Source organism: Sus scrofa, chromosome 14 (genome assembly GCF_054392235.1).
Source record: "Sus scrofa isolate SSC_HxYL_T2T_F1_AM1 chromosome 14, Sscrofa_HxYL_maternal_Yorkshire_Landrace_v2.0, whole genome shotgun sequence".
Taxonomy (NCBI): Eukaryota; Metazoa; Chordata; class Mammalia; order Artiodactyla; family Suidae; genus Sus; species Sus scrofa.
In genome coordinates this window covers 120,360,008-120,384,687 of record NC_139396.1, presented here as the reverse complement: position 1 = coordinate 120,384,687, position 24,680 = coordinate 120,360,008, and the positions used below count along the sequence as shown (strand labels likewise).

The window sequence follows — 24,680 nt, the reverse complement described above, 5'->3', positions numbered from 1 at the left end:
GAACTTATATTTTTTAGATCATCTAAGACAACTCTGGCTATTTCAAGTACTTCAAAGCAAAATACAATGGCTTTTTAAAAAGAGAGCTGGAGTATGAGTAGGGAGAGCCATCTCCAGAGCCCATAATATGCCTCCAAGAAAAGTGGTCATCGTTGTCATCATCATCTTGATCACCATCATCATAGCAGACAAACTTTTTTTGCTAAATGTCTACTAACCTCTATTCTAAGCATTTTACATATCTTAACTCACTATGAACTAAACCTTATGCAAAAGTACTACTGTTGTTCCAATCTCACAGATAAGGGACCTATAGCATAAGAGTTTGGACTATTGAGTGATATAGAGCTTTGGATTTATGGGCAATAGAGAGCCATTGGGTAATATAATTAAGGGCATGACATTGTCTGCTTTGCATTTCAAATCATTTAGGCATTTAAAGTCAGTGAAACAATGGAATATACTCAGCCATAAAAAAAAGAATGAAGGAGTTCCCATCGTGGCGCAGTGGTTAACTAATCCGACTAGGAACCATGAGGTTGCGGGTTCAATCCCTGCCCTTGCTCAGTGGGTTAACGATCTGGCAATGCCGTGAGCTGTGGTGTAGGTAGCAGACGTGGCTCGGATCCTGCGTTGCTGTGGCTCAGGCATAGGCCAGCAGCTACAGCTCCGATTAGACCCCTAGCCTGGGAACCTCCATATGCTGCAGGAGCGGCCCAAGAAATGGCAAAAAGACAAAAAAAAGAAAAAAGAAAAGAAAAAAGAATGAAATAGGGAGTTCCTGTTGTGGCTCAGCAATAGCAAACCTCACTAGTATTAATGAGGATTCGTGTTTGATCCCTGGCATTGCTAAGTGGGTCCAGCGTTGCCATGAACTGTGGTGTAGGTCACAGAGGTGGCTCGGATTTGGCATTGGTATGGCATAGCATTGGCTGGCAGCTACAATTCTGAATTGACCCTAGCCTGGAAACTTCCATATGCTGTGGATGTGGCCCTAAAAAGACAAAAAGAAAAAAAAAAAAGAAATAATGCCAATTGCAACAACACAGATGCAACTGAAGATCCTCATACTAAGGGAAGTTAAGTCAGAAAGAGAAAGACAAATACCATATGATATCACTTATATGTGAAATCTAAAAATACGGCACAAATGAACCTATCTACAGAACAGAAACAGACTCACAGACATGGAGAAGAGACTTCTGGTTGCCAAGGGGGAGAGAAAAGAGAGGGATGGATGGGGAGTTTGGGGTTGGTAGATGCAAACTATTACATTTAGAATGGATAAGCAATGAGGTCCTACTGTATAGCATAGGGAATTATATCCAATCTCTGATGATAGAACATGATGAAATATGAGACAAAGAATGTATATGTATGTATGACTGGCTCACTTTGCAGTACAGCAGAAATTGACAGAACATTGATAGTCGTTGTAAATCAACTATAATAAATTTTTTTTTTTTTTGGCTTTTTGCTATTTCTGGGGCCACTCCCGTGGCATATGGAGGTTCCCAGGCTAGGGGTCGAATCGGAGCTGTAGCCACCGGCCTACGCCAGAGCCACAGCAACTCGGGATCCGAGCCGCGTCTGTGACCTACACCACAGCTCAAGGCAACTTCGTATCAGGCCAGGGATCGAACCCACAACCTCATGTTTCCTAGTCAGATTTGTTAACTGCTGAGCCACAAACGGGAACTCCTCAACTATAATAAATTTTTTTAAAAGTCAGTGAGAGACTAAAGGAAGGAAAAGCAGGCAATGTATGATAAGAACTTCAGAGGAAGTGGTGAGGGAAAAGAGAAGAGAAAGGGGTTGGTTTGATAAATAATTTGTTTAAGTGAATAGGATTGAGTAATTGTGTTTGGAGAAAAGCAAGGAGTTAAAGAAACTAACGTCTCAAGTGAATTTAGATATAGAGGACAGAGGGCACATAATAATGCTCAGTCTCAGGAATTCTTGACTAATAGCCCACCTGGCTGATGAAGGAAGTTTTGAACCTAATTGGATCTTTCCACATTTTGTCTGATTAAAGACAGTCTGGGGAAGACTCCTGAGAGACCATCTGGAGACTTTGCCTTGAAGATTCTACAAATAAGGAGGAGGAAATAAGACACTTAAATAGGATCCAATCAAATCAATCACACCAAACCCTCTTGTTTTGATAGCTGTATAGGGATCCACCCGGCTTTGCCTTTCAAAGGAAAAGTTTCCTAGGCCTCTCATGTAGGGAATTGTGTTTTCTACAGATGATTGCCTTATCATCACAGTCAGGACATCTAAACTCCTCTGAGCCATTTACATATTCTCTCCAATCAAACTTGAAAGGATTTTAGAGATAGTAGGTAATTTGCCATTTGCTATCAGGACTATCATGTGCAAGTGGGTCATTTCTAGTCCCTATGATGTTTCCAAGGAGAGGAAAGAAACATACAGTCATCCAGTAAGGTATTACTGGAGAAGCATCATTTGAGCTTTCTGTCTAGTCCTATTCATAGCTATTTTTGTTGTTGTTGTTGTTGTTGTTTTATTTGTTTTTTTAACTTTAGAAGTTTCTTTTAGGTTGCACTTGGAATTCAAACACAACAGTGACTAGTGCAAGTTTTTTAATAATGCATATAAGCTGGCAAACTAACAGTATTTTTCTGAGTGATTCTTATGTTTAGGAGATGCTGCTTTCCCTTTTATGTCTCAACAAACATTAACACAATTCGATTCCAGTAGGTCATCGCTTGAAGATAATTTGGGCTATAGAGAAATTGGTATTTCAAATTGTAGCATAATGTCTGGCACAATAGATGTTCCATAAATATTTGTAATATGAAACCTAAGATTTTGTAGTCTTGAAAAATAACCCAAGGAGTTTCTGAGAGTCAACCTTTGAACAATAATACCTAGAATGACTTTGAACATAAAAATAAATTTAAAAATTTAAAAACCAAGTTTATTGGAGTTCCCGTCATGGCTCAGTGGTTAATGAATCCGACTAGGAACCATGAGGTTACAGGTTTGATCCCTGGCCTTGCTCAGTGGGTTAAGGATCCAGCATTGCTGTGAGCTGTGTGTAGCTTGCAGACGGTGGTCGGATCCCATGTTGCTGTAGCCCTGGCGTAGGCCAGCAGCTACAGCTCCGACTGGACCCCTAGCCTGGGAACTTCCATATGCCATGGGAGTGGCCCTAGAAAAGGCAAAAAGACAAAAAAAAAAAAAAAAAAAAAAAGTTTATGGCCATTAGTTTTCAGTTCACTTGAAGATGCTGAGGAACCAGGTCATAGACCTTCTCCATATGCGCAGCTTAGAGACATGTGGTAGCCTTCTCTCTGTCCCATTTTTGGTGCAGTCTTAGATAAAAGAAAAAATACAGTGATGATGCAGCCATTGTCTCTCCTACTTTAAGCCATTTCAGGCTTAAAGGCCTGTGTTTCTCCAGCCATAAGTTCTAGGACCAGAGTTATACACAGTTGTTTCTTTGTGACTTTAATTTTAAATTCCCTATTGCTGATGCTTACTATGTGCCAAGCACTGTGAGAATGCTGTTCATAAAATAACTCAAGTAATCCTCACAGTGACTCCACAAATATGATCATTATCCCAATTAACCTATGGGAAAGCGAGCACAGAGATATTATACAACTTAGGGCCATACAGCAAGCAAGTGGATCTGAGATTGTGTCAGGGTGACTCTCCTAAGTCAGGTAGGAAAAAATGACCCATATATCCTTCTCTTTGACATTAAGGATTGGGGATTAGAACCCACTCCAACTCCAGAGACTGCTCAAACCATTATGCTGAACCAATTCCTAATTTTCTTTGATATTGGCTGAAATTATACTGTGAGTGATGTGTGACATCAGTGTGACACCCTTTGATGCTTCATTAGTTGTTTCTCAAGGGCATTTGGCTATTGTCAGACTGACTGCTCCTTAAGTTGAATTACTTTATCTCTGCTGGGTAGGTGAGATCAAAGATCAGGGAGTTTTGAAACTATAGATCAGCGGTTCACCAACTTTCAGGTCTTAGGACCTCTTTACACTTTAAAAAACTTTTTAAGGACCTCAAGAAGCTTTCGGTGTTGTAAGTATCACTTTGTGGAACATCTTCCTTTATGTCTGTGTCTTTATCTTACATACTTAATCTTAAATATGTAATGACATGCTCTCCTTTGGTATGTTGTTTGAACATTTGAGGGATAATTAAGTAATTAGACAGACGGACACAACACTGGTCACCAGAGTCTCTAGAGTCCGCTACTTTCTATTGCTCTAGTGTCAGTAAAAGTATCTTGCCAAATTTTTCATCCCTTCGGAGACCCAGACCTCTGTTTGATATGAGGGAAAATCCAAACCATTTTCTCTCTTTCTCTCTTTTTTTAATCAACTTACTCGAAATCTCAGAATATTACCCTTATTTTGTTCTAGAATTCTGTCAATTTGATCTGCTGCTTTGAATGTGCTCTGTATTTCTTTAATTCGATTTCACAGATAAGCTATACTAATAAGTCATTCTCACCTTTGGTGTAGTTATACATCTTAAGATTTGGTAAACCTGTTTTTCTCTTTGCACTCTGTTTTTGGAAAGATGGAATAGTATTTTAAGTGAAATTAATCATATAGCTTTCTGTCAAACTTGGGCTGTTAATTTAGTTCATTGCTTAGGAAGCAGAATCAAAGGTGACTACAAGGTGACTTTCCTTGCCATTGGCCCTGAATTGTCCTTCCATTTCTCTTCATACTATGTTGGTTAGATTTGCTTATTTTCCAGCTATGTGGTGTATGCCCAATCTGAAGCCATTTGGCAGCTTCAAAGTGGAGGTTGATACTTTCAGGTAATGTGCATCCCTATAGAAATATGCAAAATCTATTCACAGGCATATATGTCATGCCCCCTTAGTTATGTACTATAGGATGAGCCTGGTTCTCAAGATTCAGGCCACTTTGCAAAGCTTAAATCAGTGACAAGGAGAAACTAGAAGCCTGGTTCTGTGTCTTCAGGGATTCTTTTTTTTTTTTTTTTTCCCTGTCTTTTTATCTTTTGAGGGCCTCACCCATGGCATATGAAGGTTACCAGGCTAGGGGTCAAATCAGAGCTACAGCTGCCAGCCTCAGCAATGCCAGATCCACAGCCACAGCAATGCCAGATCCAGGCCGCATCTGTGGCCTACACCACAGCTCACGGCAATGCTGGATCCTTGACCCACTGAGTGAGACCAGGGATTGAACCCACAAACTCATGGTTCCTAGTCAGATTCGTTTCCACTGCACCACAATAGGAACTGCAGGAATTCTCTACCTTTAGCTTCACTTTCCTCAAGAAATACCCTACCCACAATTTTCAGATAGCAACAAATCCTGACTGTCTATCAAGGAAGTGACAATGGATCCCAAATTTTACTGACAATGGATCCCAAATTTTTCCCAACTGGAAAGACCGTGGAAAAACTCTGGCAGCTATTTGAAGAGGATTAGTCATAAAAACTTGTAGTTTTTCAGTGACAGCCCCAGGCAGTCTATACTGGAATTACTTGCCTATTAGAGACACAGTCATTAATTTTAAAATGGTCAGGGACATGAATTATTTTGTTTATATTTGAGAAAAATCAGTTTAAAAAAACTTATAAGTGAGATACTAATAAGTGCCTGAGTTTAACATATGAATTCGTCATTAAGAATATAAATATTCCCCCTCCCTTCTAGAGACTCATAAATAGAACACCTGGCTGTAACTGTCAGAGGATGAGGGCAGGGTGGTTCTTGCTGGCTGTTTGACTTGCCTCCCAAAAACCAGTCAGATTTTGGGGGAAAATTATTTACTTTGGGCTTCACTTCCCCAAACTATAATATTTGAACACATGCACCCTTAGTTTTCCAGTGTAATTTTGTTACCCTATTTCACCCACATGGCTGAGGTTCTTTTTGTTCATTACTAAAAAATGAAATATGTTTCATTCAAAGTAACACTGATATACGAGACCGAGATTGAGTCACATGATTGACTCTGTAAATGACAATGACTCAATTTTCTCTCAGTTAAAAATACCAAAGGAACACATTCTAATCAATAGAAACATTTTTGTTAACTGCCTTATATGAAAACATTTACCAATGTCTCCACACTTGTAGGTGGCTGACAGATCATATCAACATCTGTCTGAATGTTATAGGTTTCTCAAAAAGCTAAGGGGAGGCAGAGAAAAGTTTGCTTTAATTATGGTATAGCTGAAGCAATTTCAGTTCTGGAAGCAAGCTTTTAGTGATCAGGTACCTACATGGCATCTTAGCTGCCTATAATTCATGTCATTTCTCATCTTTTATGATAGAATCTCAGTTCTTAAGATGGAAGAAACTCTATGGAATTGCTTATGAAACAGTGACATATGCAAAACATCCTGTTGCTAGATAAAAGCCAAAAGAGAAGATAAGTGGACACATGTCTTTGGTAGTTGCTCATATTTAAGTTGATTCTCTTGAGGATATTCCCTAAGCCTCTGCTCCTCTCCCACATATTTCCCTTTACTGGGTTTACACTTTGCATCTCTGACAGCTGGTGCTAATGTTTTGTTTTGTTGTGCTTTGTTTCTATTTCCCTGGAAAAGCAGTGCAAGAATTACCATACATTTTCTGTTACTCTTGTGCTTGCTTTTTTCCCTCTTAAAAATATATCCTAGATATCATTCCACAAACCATGGGCCTCCATGGATGATTAGTGATCCATAAACTTTTTAAGAGTTGCAAACATGTCCATAAAACTATCTTAATTTTTCAGCCTAATCTAGAAGAAAATGACAGAAAGTTGACTCCCTTACTGTATCAAGCTTGGCTTTGATTCATATGCTTGAGTATCTAATTCTTTTAAACTTTTAGATCCTTATTGATTCTATTTTATATATAGTAGTATGTATATGGAGTTTGGGATGAACTATATTTTAAAAGAAAATTTCTGACCATGAAAATGTGCAAATTATATTAAAACTCAGGATTTTCAGTAGCATTTAGGTGTAAGTGTATAGATATGTATATATTATATACACTTAATATAATTAATATAAATTTATGCTATGTAATATACATATATATATATCTAGAGAGAGAGAATGAAATTTGTCAAAATGAAAATTGTGGTGTGGTGATGGTAGATTTTTATGTTCTTATTTTTTTTTGTTTTTCTACAACATATATGTTTTCCTTTTTTTTTCATCCATAGAACTGCCCATCATGGTCTAGGCGAGTAATGATGTACACAGAGTACAATGGGATCCTAAGCTTCTTTGATCTGTGCACTGCTTCTTTTAATGAAGCCAGAGCTTAAGTAAGGCATTTCATATTTTGGTTTATCCATAAAAGGATGCATTTTGAATAAGCCTTTTTTATTTTATTGCTTTGAAGCCTCTTGTTCTTATCACACTCTTTCATAAATAAATTTAATTGAGGCGAAGGGGTTTGTTTAATCAGATCCTAAAGAAGTAGGGTACAATACATACTGCAGAATTTAGAATACAGGAGAATACTTACAGGGGAAATCCTTTCAGCACATGTGGATTAAATGATTATACTAAAGAACAGACAGATAATAACATACACTGGGGAAGATTTGAAGAAAAGGGAACTTGCATACATTTCTGATGGGATTATAAAATGGTACAAACATTGGAGAAAAGTTTGGCAGTATCTTAAAAAAATTAATATAAATATACACTACTTATAGGTAGATAAGAAAAATGAAAACATAAGTTTACAGATGTACAAGAATATTCAGAGCAACATTGTTCATAGTAGTCAAAAAATAGAACTAATCCAAATGTTCATCAGTTGGTGAGTGAATCAATGCAATGTGGAATATACACGCAATGAAATATTATTTGGCAACAAAAAAGTAATAGCTCACTGATAAACACAGCAAAATATATGGACCACAAAGATACTATGTTAAAAAACAGGTAGCCAGATAGAAAAGATTACAGATTGCATCATTCCATTTGCATAAAATGTTTAGAGAAGGTAAGTCTATAGAGACACAAAGGAGATTAAGGATTACCTAGTAGCTGGAATAGGAACTGGTTGCAAATGGGTGGGAAAGAGATCCATGAGTTGTTCTAAAACTGGACTTTTATAGTTGCATAACTCCATAAATTTACTAAAAATCCTTGAATTGTGTATTTATAATGGATGGATTTTATGGTATGTAAATTATACTACAATATAGCTATTTATTTATTTTAAAATTTAGGGTATAGTTGATTTACATTACTATATAAGTTTCAGGTATACTACATAGTGATTCACAATTTTTAAAGGTTATAACCCATTTATATTTATTATGAAATATTGGCTCTAGTCTCTGTGCTCTACAGTATATTGTTTTAGTTTATTTATTTTATACATAGAAATTTATACCTCTTATCTTCCTACCCTATTTTATATCTCATCCCTTTCTCTTCCCACTGGTAGCAACTAGTTTGGTCTCTATATTTGCAAGTCTGCTTTTATATTTTCTAGTTTGTTTTATTTTTTAGATTCTACATGTAATTGATTACATGTTATATTTATTTTTCTCTGATTTATTTCACTAAGCATAATACCTCCAAGTTCATTCGTGCTGTTGCAAATGGCAAAATGTTCATTCTTTTTTATGGCTGAGTAGTAATCCATTATAAGGGGGTGTGTGTGTGTGTGTGTGTGTGTGCGCACACGCGTGCGCACATATCACATCCCCTTCATCCATATGTCTGTTGATGGGCACTTGGATTGATTTCATAGCTTGGCTATTATAGTAATGCTACTATGAACATTAAGATGTATACATCTTTATGAAATAGTGTTTTGTTTTCTTCGGCTATATACCTGAGAGTGGAACAGCTGGCTCATATGGTAGTTCTTTTTTTAGTTTAAACTATTAAATTTTTTAAAAGGAATATGTGATTAACTTTTCTTTTTAGTTCTCCAAAATACCATTATCAAACAAACCTCCAGGATACTCATCCTAAAACAGAGTCATAGACACAGAAGGGGGAAATTATGTCTGCCATCCCAACATCAACTTATGTTGCATGTCTCCCCATCTAGATCCTCAAGGAATTTATTTTTCACTCTGGCTTGTCTGCTGTTGTCCTTTGAAGACTGAGAAACTGTTTAACCCAAATACTAAAACTGTAACAGTCATTTTATTTTACTTGCAGCACAAAAACTTTGCCAGAGTCAATTGCTATTTCTTGTCTTCATATTTACGAGTATCTTAGATGATCAAAGTTGTCACAAAGGAAAGGAAATTAACAATTTATTGGCCTATATGGCATAAATATTCACCACAATGGCAGGGGTGGCTCTGTCACCACTTGTCATGCATGTCACAGAGTAGCAGAACTCCCTCTGGAAAATTGAATGACTGATATTCACTCATTCTTCAGTGAGCTTTTACAATTAATACTAACTTGACATTGAACATGAAGTGTGAAATATATAATTTTGTTTTGGAAAACATATTTGTTATTCTGGTGCTTAGAAGCTCCTTATCACAGAGCATATTCCTAGGTACAGTGTTCAAGAAGAACAAATAACATCTTTAAAATCCTACTCTCATATTGCTAGGGAAATTTATATTTTAATTTTTTTAAATAGTAGTTGCAAGCCATTATTTGAAATCTCAAAGTAGAAATTTTTCTCCTTGAATTTTTATTTTCATTTTTTACTTTTATCTAAGCAGCCCATAAAACCTATAAATACTAATGAGCAGTGTTGTTTTGCAGACTTTTATATCTCTTCTACTTTTGATATGTCATGATATTTCATCTATCCCCTCTTTATCTATCCTCTTTGGAGCCAATTTTAGTGCTTTTAATTTTTTTCTATAAATCCTTCATTCTGTGTTATTTACGACCAGCTCAGTTAAACCTGGTATTGATATCTTCTTAAGGACTGACTGGTCAGGGTTAGGATCACTCTTGGAAAATTGTATTGGGGAAGAGTTCTCAAAAAGTTTCCTCTTTTTGAGTAGTAGCTACATAGGAGTTTGAATTTTAATACACTTAGGCTACGTGTGCTTTTTAGTTTTCAGGTTTTTTGTTTTGTTTTATTCACTGGTTTATTCCTTCATTCACCAAACCAACATTTAATGGAAACTTATAATGACATGCACAGGAAGTATGGAAATGAAGGACATAATTTCAACCTCAAAAGACTTACCTGTAAGTCAACTAACAATGAACATTTAAGTGCTACTGATAGAGAAAAACAAGCAAGAGGTAGGGACTGGGGGAGGCATTTAACAAGAGGTTGAGAAAAGAGGTCAGGAAATAAGCCATTTGGAGAAGGAAGGGAAGGATGTAGTAAACAGAAAGAAAAATTACCAATACACAAAAGAACTCAGTTTGGGAAACTCAGACTAGTTCAACTTGACTAGGAAATGGAGTGCATGGGAAAAAAATGTTCTGGGTAAAAGCCTGGGCAGGCTGTGTAAACTCTGTCTATTCCCTCCTTACCTGTGATATGGAGACAGGGATGTTGGTTGCTTACCAGAGAGGAGTATGTGACTGCTCTATGTCCCTCATGGTGGCGGTGAGTAAGGGTTCCAGATAATATCCCTTCTGATAAAGGAAGCCCTCTTCCTTAGCTTTTGATCTATTTATGTAATTCTAAATAGTAATGCCAAATAGTTTGAGGTCCAGATAGATAGGTGTCTCTTGATAATGTTTTAAAGTGTTTACTAATTATGAGGTATAATTGCTGATTTTGTTATTTTCTGGAATAGTTAGTATATAGCAACTGCAAGTGGCAGGCAGAACATCATGGTGGTTGTGTGGTCAGGCTTTTGAAGTCACACTTGCAAATGTCCTATTTCTAATCTGCAAAATGGGGATAATTAGAAGACATGGCTTAGTGTTTTTCTGGGGCTGGGAAGACATGGATGTGGTTAGCAGAGACCAAGCCCTAGGAAGCCTTCTGAAGTGGTAGCTAAAAGTCATTGTCTTTCTGTGGTCATATTTTCAATGGTAGATGAGTATGTATGTTTTCTCCCAACATTATTTTTACCATTTATATTTTTATTCACCATCTTTAAACTTTTCCTATTTATTTTTCCCATTTAGTTATTAAATTGAATACACCATGCCTCTGAATGCGAAAGCTTTAAAATTTTTCAAACTGCAAGTTATGACATCAAGTTAGGACATGTTAAGTGTCCACAGAATCAATTTCACGGGGGTACTAGTGCTCTTATTTTTATGGAGCGCTAGGAAACATAATTGAAAGTGTAGGAATGTAGAGGAGTCGGTAAGCGTTATTCCATTAAGATTTGTTTCAGGTATGTATATGTTAAATCGTTTTGTAAAATATATTTCCTTCTATGAGTTTTGGCCCAAAGTGCTTGAAAGTAATTGTTCTAAAGGACAGAAGGGCAAGTATTAGAGCTTCTTTATTTGCCGAGGAATTCCAGATTACTATACTATTTAGATAAAAGCTACTAGATTAGAAAAGTTTGTTATAAAGCATTACTGCACACAATTTTAAAGGACATACAGGATGTTATTAGGATGCAATAGGAAACATGCTGTCATTCAAATCATCTGTCTGCTAGAAACTTGGAAACTGGTCTTTGAGAAGTATAAAAAGAGTTTTTACTGACTGGGTGAATTTTTTGTATTGTTTTTGTGAGCATGTGCACACATACACCCACTGCAATAAGTACAGACAGATTTAGGAGTATGAAGTTCAGGAAACAAACTTCTTCCTCTCTTTGTTCTGACATTATCTATTCAAATTGTTGCCTGTTTGGGGCAGCCAGGTTAATCCTTTTTTATCTGTACTCCCCTACCGAGTTGATATTTTTTTCCTTCACTGTAAGGCGTTTTCTAATTACTTTCTGAGTAAAATGTTTTAGATAGAAAGTAAAATTGAGTGCAAAGTTATGCTTACAGCTAAAAATGTGCTCTCTTTAATGGCTAAATTGGGGCTGCTAGTTTTATGAGAGGGTCTTTGATTGTCCTGTGGTGGAGCTGTGCCCACTCTTCCATGTCTTTTTTGGTTGGTAAAAGTAATTCAGAACATGGTGAGTCCTTAATGACATAAGGGATAAATGTTTCCTTTTTTAAAAAGTAGTTTTATGGACTCCATTGTAGGGGTAATGCTTGGAGCCTTAATACTTTCCAACTCTTGCCAGAATCTGTGACATTCCTTCTTTTAGAGATTATGCCCAAGAAAATGGATCTTGTTTTTTAAGCTCTTATCATTATTACATTTCATTTTTTAACATTGGATGCTTAGCTATGATCTGCAGATGACTCTGGCTGGGAGTAGACCTTTAGATTTGAGCAGGGATTCTGAGGCTTCAACTGTTGCCAGTCAGAGGTAAAGAGCTGATTTAATTCTCAGTGGCCTGAGAGAAGGTCTAGAGGCAGCCACTCACATTTAGAAAAATAACTCCCTTGAATCCTCCCATGTCTATTTTGTTGACTTTCTATTTATTTTCTACCTTAAGAGAAAAAATAGGTCAGTATCATGGTATTTTTGCCAATCTTCTATGATAGCATACTTTTTATTTGAACAAATTCTTAGCCTTCGAACGATGTAGCTGAACATTCTGAAGCAAAGGGAAATCTATATCGATCATTGCAAACTGCGAAGTACATGTATATCAAATGGGATAACTCAAAATAATGAATCAAGGGAAAAACATGTGACATTCCTGGTCAAGCTTTTGTTCTCTTACTTTTAACAGAGAATCCCTGGTTACAGAGAGATTTCTGTACTGGTAAAAAGTGAAGGTGTAAACCTGATAGCAAGTGGCAGCTGGTGCCCTCATTATGGGGATAGAAGAGATTGGTGGTGTCCATGGCAAAATGGAGAATACATGCCTTGCCTAACCAGCCCTCCCATTCATCTACAGCAGATGGTTGTCTCTTGAGAAGTTAAACCCAGTGGTTTTCGATTTTTTTTCTGGAGAAGCCAAATCCAGATTTTTAATGAGAAATCTCCTGGCTTAAAAGTGTTGGCTCACTTTTTTGTTTGTTTTTTGTTTGTTTTTGATACCGTGCAAGCCAAACAAAATTTATCTGTAAGCCCTAAATTGGCCTACTGGTTGCCAACTAGATGACCCCTCAGCTGTGGATCTCCCAACAAGAACAGATGGAACTTTTTCATTGCTAATGTGTTTAGTGATTGTGAAGTGCTCTGGAACCCTCTTTTAAGGAAGTAAAATCTTACAGTCTTGATTTAATTTAAAAAAGTATTGGAGTTCCCGTCGTGGCTCAGTAGTTAACGAATCTGACTGGGAACCATGAGGTTTGGGGTTCGATCCCTGGCCTTGCTCAGTGGGTTAAGGATCCAGCGTTGCTGTGAGCTGTAGTGTAGGTTGCAGACACGGCTCAGATCCCGAGTTGCTGTGGCTCTGGCGTAGGCCGGTGGCTACAGCTTCCATTCGACCCCTAGCCTGGGAACCTCCATATGCCACAGGAGTGGCCCAAGAAATGGCAAAAAAAAAAAATAAATAAATAAATAAAATAAAGTAAATAAAAAAATAAAAAAGTATTGGCTGCCAATTTGTGATGTTTTAGAGGATGCAAAGATTTCTGTCGTTGGTCACCTATCACTTAAACTGGAGAAGGGAGTATGTGAGATTACAGCTAAGGAAGAATGATATACATGCTTTAACAGGGGTCTTTGTAAAGCTCTGTGAGATGAACTCAATCTGGTGCTAGAAAAGCTTTACGGAGAAGTGGTAGTGAATGAGATTGTGGAGTATGAATCAGATTTTGATAGAAAAAGAAAGGAGAAATTTGTCAAGGGGTGGAAAAGTTGTAAGTCACTCTAGAGTTATATCGTGAGCTTTGATATGTCTTTAAATGGTATCGTTGGGTATGATTGAAGGTGGAGTATATGAGGAAATATAATTGGGACCAGACCAAGAAGGACCTTTTATTTATTTATTATTTAGTCTTTTTTTTTTTTTTTTTTTTTATCTAGGGCTGCACCTGCGGCACATGGAGTTTCCCAGGCTAGGGGTCTAATCAGAGCTATAGACGCGGGCCTACGCCAGAGCCACAGCAACTCAGGATCCAAGCTGCATCTGCGACCTGCACCACAGCTCATGGCAATGCTGGATCCTTAACCCAGTGAGTGAGGCCAGGGATCGAACCCACAACCACATGGTTCCTAGTCAGATTTGTTAACCACTTAGCCATGACGGGAACTCTAAGAAGGACCTTGAATGTCAGTCCACAGACCCGAGGTTTAACAATATAATTATGGAGAGCTATTCCAGGGTTTAGACCAAGGGAGAAATATGATCTGATCTGTGTGTTCTTACCCCACATCCAGGCCTGTGTCCCCTTAAAGTGGTAGGAAGCCTTCTTTGAGGGATTAGTTAAACCAGGCATCCTTCCTAGACACCAGCTAAGATGGTCTTTGATTTCTGGTGCTGGCAATTCTTAAGAATTAACTTTGTACTGGTCACAATAAATTACATCTTGTGATGTCCAAATGAATCTATAAAGCAGTGTTCAAGAGATGATCAGAATACTCAATAATTTTATCAGTATGCAGAACATAGTCGTCTGTTCCACATTTGGGCTCTATGCAGAGAATATAATACCTCTATTAGAAGAAACTAATAGAAGTCATGAAAACATAAATTATGTGGAATTAGGTTGAAATTGATTGGAAAGCAAATGCAATGGTAACTTTATTTTAACAGAAAAAGGAGAGGTTATATCATTTGCAGTTGCCGATATTATGACAGTGGGGAATGAAAATATGATATGAAAACATAAGCCAATAACATGTCATTTTTAATGTTAAAATATGTATTCAGAGTAACTGGAGAAAAACTTTACACTTATGAGAAAATTGTCTTGGGTTAAAAATAAAATATAAGATTAAATCAGGATTTAGGGAAATATTTATTTTTCCCTCCTAAAATGCCAATGGTTAAATTTCACTTGTGGGTGCTGTGCCATGAAAGACACCTGTTGACCAGTACTTGGATGTTGCTCAGGAAAAACCAATCAGTTGGCCAAATTATAATAGATAAAAAAAAAATCCTAGACAGATGGCCATTTTGGCACAATTGGTATAAACAATGTATGAATTAACGTGAATTGCCTTAACACATTATTTTTCTCTTCCAAGAAGCTCAGTGTAAAATGCATGTGACTCCTGTTCATCAATTCAATAGTAATTATGGGTCTAAATTAATCATTGGTTTATCACTCACCAGTTGCTCTATCTGGCCTCTCTAGATACTTCCAAAGCAAGAAACAATTTAGCCAAACAATATTAAGTAACACAAGGTCACAAAATTAAGAAAATATAAATAATAAACCTTCAGCTTTGAATATTTTGCATAGTTAAAAGAGCAATGCAAAAATAAATACCTATAAGGCAAATTCATAGTTAAGCAAAGAGATTCTTAGGTTGCAGTAAATAAATCAGGAGAGACTACAATGGTAGCAATCAACATTTAGGAGAAATTCATTCAATCATGACTGGATGGGAAACTTATGTTTGGTGACTTAGTCTTACTCTCATTTTGTTTTTAAACTGTAAGCCGACTAAATTCTTTATAGAAGGAAAAGGAGTTTAAATGCATGAATTTACATATTTTTCTTAAGTCACGTCCTTCGTAGTGGCTTATAAATATATTTGACAACTGATTTTAGAAAAAAGAAGTCAACACTAGCCTGGGCCTTTGATGACCTTCGCTTTTGTGTTTACCTTCCTCAGCAGTCAGCTGTATTCTAAAGCAAAGTCACTGATTCACTATAATCAGTTCCGTAAATTAATAGGATTAGGTGAAACAATATTTGAGTCCTAATCACATGAGTCATGTGATTATTTATTCATTTTATGCTTTATTTATATACAGTACTCAGTAATTAGAATTGAGAGTGTAGGAACAAACTGGTAGATGGTTAAACATCTCCTCTGTGAGAACACCATGATATCTAGCACAGAATAGTGTTCAATAAATATTTAATTAACTAATGGTTCTAGGATACCCCAAGAGCTGAGGGTGATTTGGACATGCAAGTGAGATGATAAACTTTGGGCACTAGGATGAGATTAGAAAACACTGCAATCAGGCAAATGAGAGGGGCTTCTCATTTGACCTACTTGTCTAACCAAAAACGAAGATATATTTGTCCCATTTCAGCTCATTCTCTTTGCTATACTTTGTGACTTTTTATTTACCAAATTTGCCTTATGATTTACTTGTAGGCTATATGCACCTAGATCAAAGACTTTGATGGGATAGGCAGCAAATGGGGACAACAGTGTAATTTACTTAGTGATTTTCTTTGAATTCTGTTCTTTTCAAGGGAAGGCATGGCTGTAACAGAACAAGACACCCTTTGCTAAATTCTAAGGTAGTGACACATTGGATTGGCTATACTTAGTGCCAAGTTAGTGACTGGGCATTTTGTGATGATTCAGTATGGCAGTCCATGTTTCAGCTTCTATTGCTGAAAGCCTTTCCATTGAAAAGTGATTATCAGCCTGGCCCCTTGAAAATAAGGGGAAAAAAAAAATACAAGTGATCAATAATGTACCTTGAGATAAAGATTTTTTATTTTTCATCAAATAGTCATAACAAGTTAGAGTTCTAAATGATAATTTTGTCAGCAGATACTAATGATCTTTTTATAAAATTGAAAATTTCATGGTTGAAATAGAATGGCCTTTCTGGGTCTTTTTTTCTGTGAAGTTTTTGAAAAATTGACAAGCACTGTTTTATGATTTTAGCTATGTATATTCCATTTTGGAGTATCTTTTCTTAGAAAAGTAATGGAAATCTCTTCTTGACATCTCAGGCATAAATACATAGTCCAAGCAAATCCCTGCAGTGCTAAAAGTCTCTAAAATGAGTGAGCATGTGGTGTCTAGAGCTTGGTGGTGAGCAGGAAAGTATCTTAACAAGTGCATTAAGCTGTCATGAGGAAAGGTATCTTGTTAATATTTCAATATTTGATATGTGATTGACTTTTATTATCATGCATTCATCAAATCATTAGTGTACTTAAATGTTCTAGTCTAGAAACTACAAAGAAATACAAGACATTGACTCTTTGTCCCAAGCTGTCTCTGGTTTTCATGTTCTTTATTTGCCTGCCCTCTTTGAAGGGCATAAGAGATAGCCAAGCAACTCTGTGTTGCAATACAAGCAGAAGAGTTAAGATGTGAATGGTATGGGTAGGAGAGAGAGCCTGCCTCTGATTAGAATAGAATCCTGGAGACAAGAAGGAAGCAGGGTGTTCAGTTTGGTTAATTAACTGGAAATAATGACACACTGGAAACACTATTTCCCAATTAAGTAAGAATGGAAAGAAAAGAGTCAACTAACTCATAAAGATTAAGAATAAGAAAGATATGCCCACCTTAATGAACCAAAGAAGTACCTTAAATGGCTCATGGGGACAAAGACCATGCCTCTTCAAAGAAAACTGCATGTTCTTATAGAAACAGCAGCCATCTTTACACACTACAGAACTAAGATAAACTTAGGCTTGACCCTAAATAGTATAATCTTTTTTAAGGAATTGCTTTGGATTTTTTCAGCGGTTGCACTTAAAAATAATTTTAATGTATTTCAGAATAGGAAAGGTGAGGATTGAAGCTTTACATAGGCCATATATAAAAGAAGGCATGGGAAATTAAAAGCAGCAACAATAAAGACCAGAGTGAGACAGCACTTTTGAAAAGCGAAGTTAATCTTGGACTTCTGGGAAACCATATTTTTAAAAAACTAAAAAGTTGGTTCTTATCTTTCATTTTTCAGTTAAAGGAATAAGTAAGTTCCTTAAGAAAAGTAAAATTTTCATGCTACTGTATACTGAATGAAAGTTAATATAAGGATTCTTATTTAAATTATTATATTAAGAATTAATTGTGAAATGGTGCTTCCATAATAAAGTTTTGATGCATTTGTCGAGCTTATGAGTCTTTGGAAGCATTCAAATAAATAATTTTTTATATTCAAAAATATACATTTCCTTTGCTTATGACCTCTTCCTACCTCTGCGACCTAGAGTGAGTGACATCTCAGCCTTAGTGTCTGGATCTACAAAATTACTATGCTATTGCTTCCTCAAGGAATTGTTATGAAGATTAAATGAGGTAACATATCAAGAGTAAAATCCCTGCCACATAGTAACTGTTCAATAAAGCTTAACTGCTACAGTTGTTATCATCCTCAATAGCATCATTGTCATTTCTACCACATCACTTCCAAGACCTACAGTGTATCTCCAACATTAAATAGTAGTGAGATGGGGAAATGGAGTCTGATTTCAGTGCAGGCAACCATCCTGCTTATAATGTCATTCCAAGTGTTTAAAAGTATCTCAAACTTGATATTAAACCAGCAGCAGACCCTGAAAACAAATACCTTAGATTTTATGCTGTCAAGAATCTGGAGCTACTAGAGGAAAGCTGCTTTCTACTTTTCTTAAGGCATGAGCTTTTAAAAATTTCTATTTTCTCTTTCCTGACTTGCTGGAGTTTGCTATGCAAGGGTAATGTGAGCTGGATGGTGGTATAGGGGAAAAAAAAGAAAGAAAATCATAAAATAAGTATCAAGGATTGACTAGCACTAACTACTCTAGTTATCTTTCTTACTTATTCTGCTGCAGCTGTGAATTGTGTTTTTTCTTAAAGAGGAAAAGATGCTTGAAGAAAAATATCCAAGTCATTTGACTACTTTTTTTAGGATGTCTCTGGAGATTTAGGACTGGGCTTTGAATTTTTGTTTTGTTTTGTTTTTGTTTTGTTAAAGTTATTGAATCCTTCAAGTTTAGGAAACTAGGCTTTAGAATACTCTCAAAATGAATAGTTCAAATTCTCATGTAGCTCTTAAACTTGCAGAGTTCTCTGACATTTATCTTACAACTCAGCAGTAGATGTTTGTATCCCTTTTTACAATTGGTCAGAATAAAAGACATGAACATGGAATAAAATAGTGTCTCCTCCCTAAGATATGTTTCTCTTTTGTGTCTTTCCATATGTCCATCCTTCTTGCATGCTTGCTGAATTTGTGCCTCTTTATTACTATGATAGGATTGTCACACTTTGCAAATGCATGCCATAAGTGGTCAAAGTATAAATGAGGTATATGATTAAAGAAACAAATATAATAAAAAAAAAATCAGACTATGGGACGGGAGGGATGGAGAGGGAGAGACAATAATACTGCTATATGGGTATAAAGAGTTAGAAATGACTGCCAAAAAAAACAGTTTTTAAAAAATTATCCTAGTTTAGCATCCCAGAGGCAACTGGAAAGGGCAATGAACTAAACAATGGGCTATGGTCAGAGGGTTGCAGCCAGTTCAGATCTCAAGAGTACACATGAATGGAGAACATCCTCACCACCACTGCAGTGACTGTCTTGAGTCCCCTTTTTGGGGTTTTCAAATATCCTGGTTTGTGGAAGAACCTGGAGAGTGGTCCTCACCAAGTAATTGCATAAGGTTTCAGTATACGGGTAAAGTAGCGGATATAAAATAATGATGTTCTTTCCAGGAGATGACAGTGTTCCTGCTGGAGTCTGAACTGGATACTCACTAGGTAATGGCATGGTTCCTACCTGTTTCTTGGACACCCAAGTGGTTATCATTCTTGGCAGTCTCTTGCCATGTCAATAATATGATTTTCTGGTGACAATGGGAATTCTCTCTTAGGAAACCTCCAAGTGATCTAACTATATTGGCCTACTCTGGTAACTTACCACTGTCTTTTGTACTCATCTCTGTTCTTCTTTTAAATGTAAAGAAATCATCTCTTACCTTCTACCCAACACATACATTTTCACCAGAGGTGTTTATTTGCTCTTTCTTTTCTCCTTGAGAATCCTCTTCTTGGAGTTCCTTGGTGGCTCAGTGGGTTAAGGACCCAGCATTGTCATTGCTGTGGCTCTGGTTATAGCTGCGGACCACCAGGTTTGATCCCTGGCCCTGGAACTTCCACATGCCATGGTTGTGGCCATAAGAATAATAATAATCCTCTTTTTTCTTAAAAATTGAACTAGATTGCTCATTAAAGCCAGAGCTAAAATCAACTAGCAAAAGCAGTTCTGTTTTCTGTGAGTGAGAGGCTTAATCTTCAAATTGTGAATGGACAAGAGGGAAAATATTCCCAATCCAGCCTTTCAGTAAGTCAGTGATATGGGAGTTCCCATTGTGGCTTGGCTGGTTATGAACCCAACTTGTATCCATAAGGATGCAGGTTTGTTCCCTGGCCTCGTTCAGTGGGTTAAGGATCCAGTGTTGCCATTAGCTGTGGTGTAGGTCGCAGATAAGGCTCAGATCTGTACTGCTGTGGCTGTGGTGTAGCCTGGCAGCTGCAACTCTGATTGGACCCCTAGCCTGGGAGTTTCCATATGCTCCTGGTGTAGCCATAAAAAACAAACAAACAAAAAAAAGAGTTAAATAGATATTCTGATTTTTAAGGTCTCACTCACAACTTCTCTATACTGCATTTTGCTAATAAACAGAAAAAAAAAAAAAAAAAGTAAAGATGAAGCAAAGCAATTGAATTCCCATAGCCAAATAATAAGAATGCTCATTCTTCGTACAGAGTAATGGTTAACATTGAGATGCAACTTCTAGTGATATCTGTTAATTAGATAAGATCACAAGTGAAAATAAGTTTATTTTTTGTAAACATTTATATGATATAGATTGTCATTTATATGTAGACTGATAAGAGAAGGCTCTTTCTTCAGAGTCCCTAATCTACTGGGGAAGCTTGAACTACAAACATGAGTAAATACTTAAGCAATAGCTCAAGTCATTGCAGAGATAATGAATTAAGTTGGATTGAACATATTCCCTGGGTCTAAATACCTGTTCTCTTCAGTTCATTTATGACCTCATTTATTTAATTCATTTATTCATTTAGTCACCAGTTTACTCCCTTCACATTCTCTGCCCCATTAATCCCTCCATTGACAGCTGCTGTTTAAGAAGAAAACTTCCCATTCAAACACCTAAGAATTAGCCTGCATTTTTGTTAGACATCCCATCAAGTTTTCTAGACCCATGGTAGAACACAGGATAGTTACATTGTGTATATAGCTCTGTCTTAGAATAATTCTAAAACTTTCCTAGAAGTTGGAGCTATTGACTCTACATATTGGTAATATTTTGAGGGCATATTAGTTTTTAGAGAACATGGAAGGGACCCAGGGTTCTATATTTCACCCAAGAGTAATTAACAGTGCACTATATTTTGACAAAGGGCTGTGTGGGACATAAAACAAATTAAATTGCTCTTACAATGGAAACAGCCATAACTTATTGATTGAACAAACTGAGGGCTGTCTGGGAATGTTGGATTTCTGTCTGACCCTGAAAGAATTTGTTATCTTCAATCCAAATTGAATTTTGAGCTCCCTGAAATCACAAGAAAAAATACTGTTTCTGAAACTAAAGTAATCCATATTCTTATCTTAAATCTCTGTTTTCTAATATTGCTAGGGTTTTTTCCCCCATTTCTTTTTCTAAGTCATTAGCTAATTCATTTTGGAGAGAAAAGCCCAGGGATTTCAGAACTACTGAGATGTAGTGATGGGAAGTGATTTTTTTTATTTTTTTGTTAAGTGTTTGTGCTTGAGTTTTAAAAGAAAATTAATCAATGTAATGGTGATTAATTTTGGATGCTCGGTCTTCCAGTCACAAGTGTCATATTTAAGTATAGATTATCAGTGATTTTATCCAACAGTGTTTTTATGCCTCCGAATGTTTTTCTTAATGTTATTTCATGTAACAAAAATAACTTTATTCTAATTAAAGAGAATTTAATACCAAAAAGATTTAGTCTTAATGTAGAAAATCTAAGCATCCTAAGATGTGACTTTCTATTTTCTGAATTCCCATGTAAATTATGTACATATCTCTAGAAAGTTTTGATCAGGTATCTTTGATTGTTAATTTTTGATAAATGTTAGAAAAAATCATCCATAATTATACTGAATAACACTCTAATGTATTGGTAGTTTTTTTTTTTTTTAACTTGACAGTTTTAAAGCAAGTAGCATTCTTATATGAAAAATAACAAGCTTCACATATCTGGATCCAGCTGACTGACAGCTAATTTCCCTGGACTGTGAAGGGTCTCTTGCTGAATACTTTGGTGAATGAAAGCTTTCTTTATTTTCAAGTAATTCTCTGGTGCCTTTAAATACAACATTGTTTTGTTTTGTTTCATTTTTAAATCTCTGGAAGATTTTGATGTTGAAGTAATTCTCTAGCACTTCTAAATGCTGCTGACCAAAACAAACAAAAGAAAAAAAACCCCCAAAACCCCACCAAAAAATCAACCAACCAACCAAACAAAAAAACACAAACAAAACGGATAAAAACACCAACAATCAAAAACCCCAACCTTTTTATTATGGAGACTTTCAAACATACACAAAAATAGTCTAAAAATCCTTGTGTTTCATCACTTGGCACAAACAACTATTAACCAAAAAGAGCCAATCTTACCCTAACCCTAACCCTAACCCTAACCCTTTCCCCGCTTCTCACATTGCTTAAACAAATCCCAGATATTGTATCATTTCATTTGTAATTTTTAATATATGTGTCTAAAAGATGAGTTCTCTTTTATCTCTACCATAACTACAATACCAATAGCACACCCTCCAAAAAATAAATTCTTAAAATTATCAAATTATCAGTTTGTGTTCAAATGTCCAACTATTTCAAAAATCACATTGTTTATCATGTTCCTCTGACCAACCTCTGTGTTTTCTATAAGTTGGAAGCTGAATCTAGACCCTGGATCAAGATTCTGATTTGATTTTGTGTATGCATGTAAGACTATGTGTGTGTGTGTGTGTGTGTGTGTGTGTGTGTGTGTGTGTGTGTGTGTGTGTGTGTGTGTATTAGCTGTATTCATTCTTCCTTTCATGAGGCGTATAGTATTGATCTTTTTGTATGTAAATGATGTTAGCAGCAATTGATGTCCCATGTCCAAATGGATTCATTCATTATTAGTTCAGATGTTCTAATTCTATCCTTTTTTGTTTTATTACGTGGAATATATCTACCAAGAAAAGTTGTGAACTTAAATATTTTGTTTTAACTTATTAATGTTTGAATTGTCTGAACTTAGGCCAGTGGGAACTTCTTCAAGTTTGATTCTGATTTCTTTTGACATGGATCTAGTAGTTTTTAACAGTTTCCTTATTATCAGAAAGGAAAAGATGTTCTAGGTTCATCTTGTGTATTTCATGTCCCAGGCTAGAATCAGCCATTTCTCCTACTTAGAGACCAACAATCTGGGGCCTGGGATTGTTCTTTGCTGCCAGGTTGGTCCTTGTTTCTTAGCATTTTTAGCACATTGAGTTATAAAATGTTTTTATTTTTTCATGTACCATTTTATTTATAAGTTAGAAATTAGCTTGTTTTTCTTCTGTATGTTTTGCTTACAAGGTTTGCTTGACCCAGTGGAAATTTAAAGTAGTTTACATTTTGCAAGGGTATTCACTAGCAGCCATGAAACATTTGGTAGTTAGGTACAGTTTTCTGACTACATTAAAACATTTTGCAATCATATATTGTATGTTTAAAATTGTATATATCTGATATTTGAACTGAATAAAATCTGCAACCTTTTGAATTCAATTTCTTCTGAAAATCATTTCAAGAAAATAGTTTTATATACTGAAGAATACACAGTAGCTTAATAATGATATGAATATATTAGTGAATAAGAATCTACTGACAAATTAGTCACCATTTTTCTAATTAGAGTGTGAAATCTTAATTTTTGGGAGTCTGAAAGCTGATAATAGCCATGTCATGGTGTTCTTGCAAAAACCTGTTTTGATGGGCATTGCAATATAAAAAGCACCAGATAATTGGCAAAACAAAAACAAAAGCAAAACAAGTCCTGATTATTTTCCCTTCACAATTTTCTGAGCACCTGATAAACTATGAACGTGAAGTTTCAGATACATCAATATCAAGATTAGCATTACTGTGTATTGTCTATTAGGTGTTCTGCAATTAAAGATACTTAGGAAAAGTTAAATCTGGATATCTGCAACTAAGAAGTTAGGGAAGTGAAGCAGATTATTCAAGAGAAAAATTAAAACACATTCAACAAGTTGTTCATCTAACTTAATTTGTATAATATGGATAAAATCAATTATTAAGCCTGAATTTTCAAATATTATGATTTTCTAAAAACCTAATGAGGTGAGTATAGGGGCGAGGAAATGAATGTTCACCACTAGGATCCTGGTAAAACAAAAATATATAGCAGTAGAATACATTCATGAAAAGAATGAAGCAGCTCTATATGTGTTGCTGTGGAAATCTCCAAACTTTAGCATTTAGTTTGTTGTCTAAAAACATGGGCTGTAGGAGTTCCCGTCGTGGCAGTGGAAATGAATCCGACTAGGAACCAGGAGGTGCGGGTTTTATCCCTGGCCTCGCTCAGTGGGTTAAGGATCTGGTGTTGCCGTGAGCTGTGGTATAGGTTACAGATGTGGCTTGGATCCTGCATTGCTGTGGCTGTGGCATAGGCCAGCAACTGAAGCTCTGATTCAACCCCTAGCCTGGGAACCTCCATATGCTGTGGGTGTAGCCCTACAAAAAAAAAAAAAAAAAAAAAAAAAAAAAGACCGTAGAGCCAGACTACCTGACTTTAATCCTGGCACTATTAGTACAAACTTGATCTGTTTATCCA

The 24,680-nt window shown here is 36.1% G+C and overlaps 1 protein-coding gene across 3 annotated transcripts in view; it reads left to right on the top strand.

The window, feature by feature from the left end:
- PRKG1 (protein kinase cGMP-dependent 1) overlaps positions 1-24,680 on the top strand; it is a 1,234,647-nt gene that overhangs the window by 608,206 nt on the left and 601,761 nt on the right.